The sequence below is a fragment of the Tasmannia lanceolata genome, unplaced genomic scaffold (genome assembly GCF_043159265.1).
Source record: "Tasmannia lanceolata isolate RefF3 unplaced genomic scaffold, GAP_Taslan_0.1 ptg000846l, whole genome shotgun sequence".
In the NCBI taxonomy this organism is placed as follows: domain Eukaryota; kingdom Viridiplantae; phylum Streptophyta; class Magnoliopsida; order Canellales; family Winteraceae; genus Tasmannia; species Tasmannia lanceolata.
In genome coordinates, this window is record NW_027519511.1 from 10,483 (window position 1) to 16,048 (window position 5,566).

Here is a 5,566-nt window from a genome sequence, read left to right on the forward strand (position 1 = left end):
AGCATAAACCTAAAAGAATTGAAGAGGCCCATTTAGGAACAAGAAAATTACATCGTGATTTGGATCTCGATGAAAGAATACATCAATGAGGGGTTAGTTCGATAAGTTCAATGAATTCTTTTTTTTTTTTCGCAATTTTGATTTTTTGAACCGTATGCATCCAAAGGTGCGTGTGCGGTTCCTAAGGGATACAATTTTGTCCTAATCAACCGACTTCATCGAGAAAGATTACTTTTTTTAGGACAAGAGGTTGATAGCGAGATCTCGAATCAACTTGTTGGTCTCATGGTATATCTCAGTATAGAGGATGATACCAGGGATCTGTATTTGTTTATAAACTCTCCCGGCGGATGGGTAATACCAGGAATAGCTATTTATGATACTATGCAATTTGTGCCACCAGACATACATACAATATGCATGGGATTAGCCGCTTCAATGGGATCTTTTCTCCTAGTCGGAGGAGAAATTACCAAACGTCTAGCATTCCCTCACGCTTGGCGCCAATGAGTTTTTTTTTATTTGAGAAAAAAAAAAGAAGACTATGCCTTCGCCATATGGAATATGAATAATAAGTAATAATAGCATGGCACTTCGAGTTCGATATGAGCAAACTATTATTTTTTTTTCATAACATAACATGAGATTATATATCGAGATAGTAGTATGAAACAAAGGTTATTTACGATTTGATCTTATGTATCGGGGGTCCATTTCAGCGTCACAAACCTTTTTTTTGCTTTCACACCAGAAGCCTCTTTCCGATATTTATGTTATGAAAGAGTACGAAAATGAAAAAAAAAAAAGATCATTTTTTCCTTATTTGATCGGATCATAAAGAAACTTTGGGATTGCTGAATCACAGACGAGATAAATATATAAAGCAACGGAACCATCATAGTATTTTTTGACTCCTCCGAAAGGAAAGATGGTAAATGGATCATTCAACGATCTGGGTCTGATGGATTCTATTTGTCTCTTTCTTCGATGGAAGGGAAAAGGAAATTCCATTGCGGAGCCGTATGCAATGCATAAAAGATGCCTGTACGGTTGTTCAATTCTAATTCTATCTTTTTATTCTTGTTATTCTTTATCCCTTCCCTTCGACCGATCGTGCGAGATAGAGGAACCGTTCATTATGTTATATCATCAGGGTTATGATCCACCAACCTGCTAGTTCTTTTTATGAGGCACCCACAGGAGAATTTATCCTGGAAGCGGAAGAACTACTGAAACTCCGCGAAACCCTCACAAGGGTTTATGTACAAAGAACCGGCAAGCCTTTATGGGTTATATCCGAAGACATGGAAAGGGATGTTTTTATGTCAGCAACAGAAGCCCAAGCCCATGGCATTGTTGATGTTGTCGCGGTCGAAAATACCGGGGATTTCACATAAATTCTTGATTCCATTTCGAACCATAATTCGAATGAGCCGTGATTTGATATTTTATCTTCTTAACCTGGTAAAATATTATATGAAATGGAAGTAATTCATAATCATCCGGTTAGGATCGATCTAAACCAGCCCATTCTGTATACGATTCAGCATGCCAACTATTAAACAACTTATTAGAAACACAAGACAGCCAATCAAAAATGTCACGAAATCCCCTGCCCTTCGAGGATGTCCTCAGCGTCGAGGAACATGTACTAGGGTGTATGTGCGACTCGTTCAGATCATGATCTGGAACAAATGAGACGATTTTTCCAGTATCAATGACCAGTACCAATGAGTAGGATAGAATGGAAGAACTCCATTCCATTCACTATCTCAAAATAAAGATCTATCATATACCTCTATTGTGTATGGAATTTATGGTTTCCATTGGTGCAAATCCAATCACCTCGATTTGAGATGAAAATCAATTCCCCATTGGTAGCAAATGGTTATCCATTAAGCGGGGAAAATAGTATTTTAAAAGCAGAAAGATTATGCTTCTACTCTTGCAAGAACGGACTAACAGGGTTAGCTACCTAGCCAACCTTCATAATTAAATGCCGTCACTGTATGGATGGATCTCATTGTGAAAAGACCTATATACTGGATAATTTTATGGGTAGAGCCAAAGAGTGTGAACTGTACAAGTTACTAATAACATTGATTAAATGGGGGAAGGAGCTCCGGTGTATAGAGAGGACCTCACCGTTTAAGAAGTAATCATAGAAACGATGGAAGCCACTATTTATTTATTTCTCCATTTTTCTCTATTTATTACTACCTATTTACTAGATATTTTATATCTAATATCGGTACAATTTCTTATTCCGAGGTGAAATGCCTGGAAGAAATCAAAAATCGTGGTTGGGAAGGTCATAGTAGCAAAAGCCATTGGAATTTTTATTTTATACATCGGAAGAATCCGTTTTGTTACTAATAAACTAGGGGAGGGGAAAAGAATGACTGAAAGAAAAGAAATCAATTAGTTATTCATCAAGGTTTCATTTGATTCAATGACCAGAGTTAGGCGGGGATATATAGCTCGGAGACGTCGAACAAAAATTCGTTTATTTGCATCAACCTTTCGAGGGGCTCATTCAAGACTTACTCGAACTACTACTCAACAGAAAATGAGAGCTTTGGTTTCCAGTCATCGGGATAGATGCAGGCAAAAGAGAGATTTTCGTCGTTTGTGGATCACTCGGATAAATGCAGTAACTCGTGAAAATGGGGTATCCTATAGTTATAGTCGATTAATGCACGATCTGTACAAGAGGCAGTTGCTTCTTAATCGTAAAATACTTGCACAAATAGCTATATCAAATAGGAATTGCATTTACATGATTTCAAATGAGATTATCAAATAAGGCGACTGGAACGAATTCACCGAAATGATTTAAACGGAGTTCCCCGGAGAATGAACTCCGGGAAGGTAGAGTAGAGAAATGAATATGATAAATATTAGAAATGAACGAACACTTTTCAATAAAAAAAAATATTTTTTCTTCCCCATTCATTCTTTTTTTTTTTTTCTTACGACGCGACAATCAAGTATCTCGGCTTTTTCGAACAAAACCTCAATCTGAGTTTGAATTCCAATTAGAGTTTTGATTCAATTGAGAAGTAGGCCTATTTATTTCTGGTTTTAGGACCAGCAGTTCTAGGGGTCGACTCGGTTCTTTCAAATTGTTTCTCATTATTAAGAAAAGGTAACGAAGATAAAATACGAGCTTGTTTTATAGCAATAGTAATTAATCGTTGTTGTTTCAAGGTCAATCTATTCACTCGTCTAGATAATATTTTTCCTTGTTCACTAATAAATCGACTAATTAAACTCATATTTCTATAATCAATTCGATCCCCCGATCCAATTGGGGGCAAACGCCTACGAAAAGATCGCTTGGATTTACGAAAGGGTCGCTTGGATTTATCCATGATTTATTCCTTATCTCTAAAATCTTATTTCTTCATTCATTTCGGTTTCGGATCCGACCGAAATAGTAATAGTACTTGATTTGTTTATATTTTATATATCTATCTATATGTAATTTTGTCCTGTTCCTTGGAAGGGTGGAACAGACATTCTATTCTGTTCGATCTATTTCTTTATCTCCCCATGAATCGTATGCTTGTAACAATAAGGACAGAATTTTCTCAAGTCCAATCGACTAGGCGTATTGTGTCGATTCTTTTGAGTAATATATCTGGAAATGCCCCGCGATTCCTTATTTAAATCATTTCGGACACAACTGGTACATTCCAAAATAACTCTTATTCTGACATCTTTACCCTTGGCCATGAACCTCCTTTGGATTTTGGATTCCCTCCACTCTTCTATTTTCGATCTGAATCGAAGAATACGAAAAGAAGGAAAAATAAATAGAAGTTGCTAACTGATAACTCGAAATCCAATTATGAAAGATTTCGCTGCAATCAATAGAGTAATAATAAGTAATACAATTATTTCTAACTATCCATTATTTCTAATCCCAGTCAGTATTTCATTTACTATCTTGTATGCTCTTGAACAGCCTGTCCTAGACCCACATTTCTATTTCTGTTCTCCCTCTATTAATTCTATGCTGAGCCCGAGTTTCGCTGAGGTTTAATCCACTTTTCTTTCTCTTTCCTTCCTAAACAACTTAAAAAAAAAATTCAAAAGGGTGGATTAGTCACAGAGAATTTGTTGTATCTCTAATCTTCTTCACCCCTTCCCATGTCAATAACTAGAATGAAAAAAAGGGGAATGTCAACGCATCTGGGAATAAACGATTGATCTCTATCAATAGACCTGCTAAAGACCCGAACCATAGCGTAGTTAGCACAGGTGCCACGGAGAGATATGTTTTTATATCTCGCATTGAAAATCCTCCTTCTTTATTGGAATACATATATGATCAGATGTATCTGTAGCTAAAGATCACTTGTATTTGTACACGAAATCCCTAATCCCGAACTAAAATGAAAATGAATATGTACAATAATCCGGTGGATTAGATCTACTTGTCCCTAAAACAGAAAAAGATGACCCTTTCTTACTGAGCATTACCGATAAATATTCATTTTTTTATACGTTAGGTTTCATATGTATATAATTCTTTGATTATATGAAATCAAAAAGAAGAAATGGCAAGAGAAATTGTCTCTAGATATTAGGAAATAACGATGTGGAAAACAAGACAAGGATTCCCTACAATGAAACTGTACAACAATTGAAAGGGATGTAGCGCAGCTTGGTAGCGCGTTTGTTTTGGGTACAAAATGTCACGGGTTCAAATCCTGTCATCCCTACCTATTACTTCTCCTATGGGCAGTAACGAGGGATCAGTTGAGATCGATTCAAATTGGACTGGACTGGACATAATTTTGCATTTTATGATACTACATGCATGCAAGGTGTATTGGGGGTACAAAAAGAATCCCTTTCTTTACAGTTGTATCTCCTGTCATAAGAAAGCGCTCTTAGTTCAGTTCGGTAGAACGTGGGTCTCCAAAACCCGATGTCGTAGGTTCAAATCCTACAGAGCGTGATTCTGTTTTTGTAATGTTGAATCACAATAAAATAACTTTACTAACTTGAACTGCAACCTGAATTTGACCTCCTGCAGCTTAAGAAGGAGGTCAATCAAAAAAGAGATGTTACTCAATCAAAGGTCCAACTGATCTCCGCGTCTGTATTGTAAATATGCAGTTACGAATAATCCGGCCAAAGTAATAGGAATTAGACCTAAGACGATTCCAAATAGAAAAACTTCAATCATTTCAATTTGTTGGAAAGGGTAAAAATAGAGGTAATATCTATCCCTAAATATTACTCCGAATCACCCATGAATCTCAATGATCAAGAATTGGTAATTAACGCGGGAAGGAACTATCGAATACCTGAAATCTCACAGAACTATTTATTTTGATGAATTATTCATTCAATTAATTTCAAATAAGTCGTATCTTGCTCAGACCAATCAATAGAGCTGGGGTTATAGTTGAAGCAGCTAGTAGAAAACCGAAATAACTAGTTATAGTGGGCATGAAGGAGCTAAATGAGATACGTTCTTTTTTTTTTACATATGTTTATAAAGCACTTACCTAAGTTTCAATTTTTGCGAGATGTGATGATCAGAAAAAAT

At 36.2% G+C, this 5,566-nt stretch overlaps 2 non-coding genes across 2 annotated transcripts; both read left to right on the plus strand.

Annotated features, from left to right (window-relative positions):
- The first annotated feature begins 4,656 nt into the window (after positions 1–4,656).
- TRNAP-UGG (transfer RNA proline (anticodon UGG)) lies at positions 4,657–4,730 on the plus strand. The gene has a single exon. It is a non-coding gene; the product is annotated as a tRNA-Pro (tRNA).
- Positions 4,731–4,895: 165 nt separating this feature from the next.
- Positions 4,896–4,969, plus strand: TRNAW-CCA (transfer RNA tryptophan (anticodon CCA)). The gene has a single exon. It is a non-coding gene; the product is annotated as a tRNA-Trp (tRNA).
- The last annotated feature ends 597 nt before the right edge of the window (positions 4,970–5,566 follow it).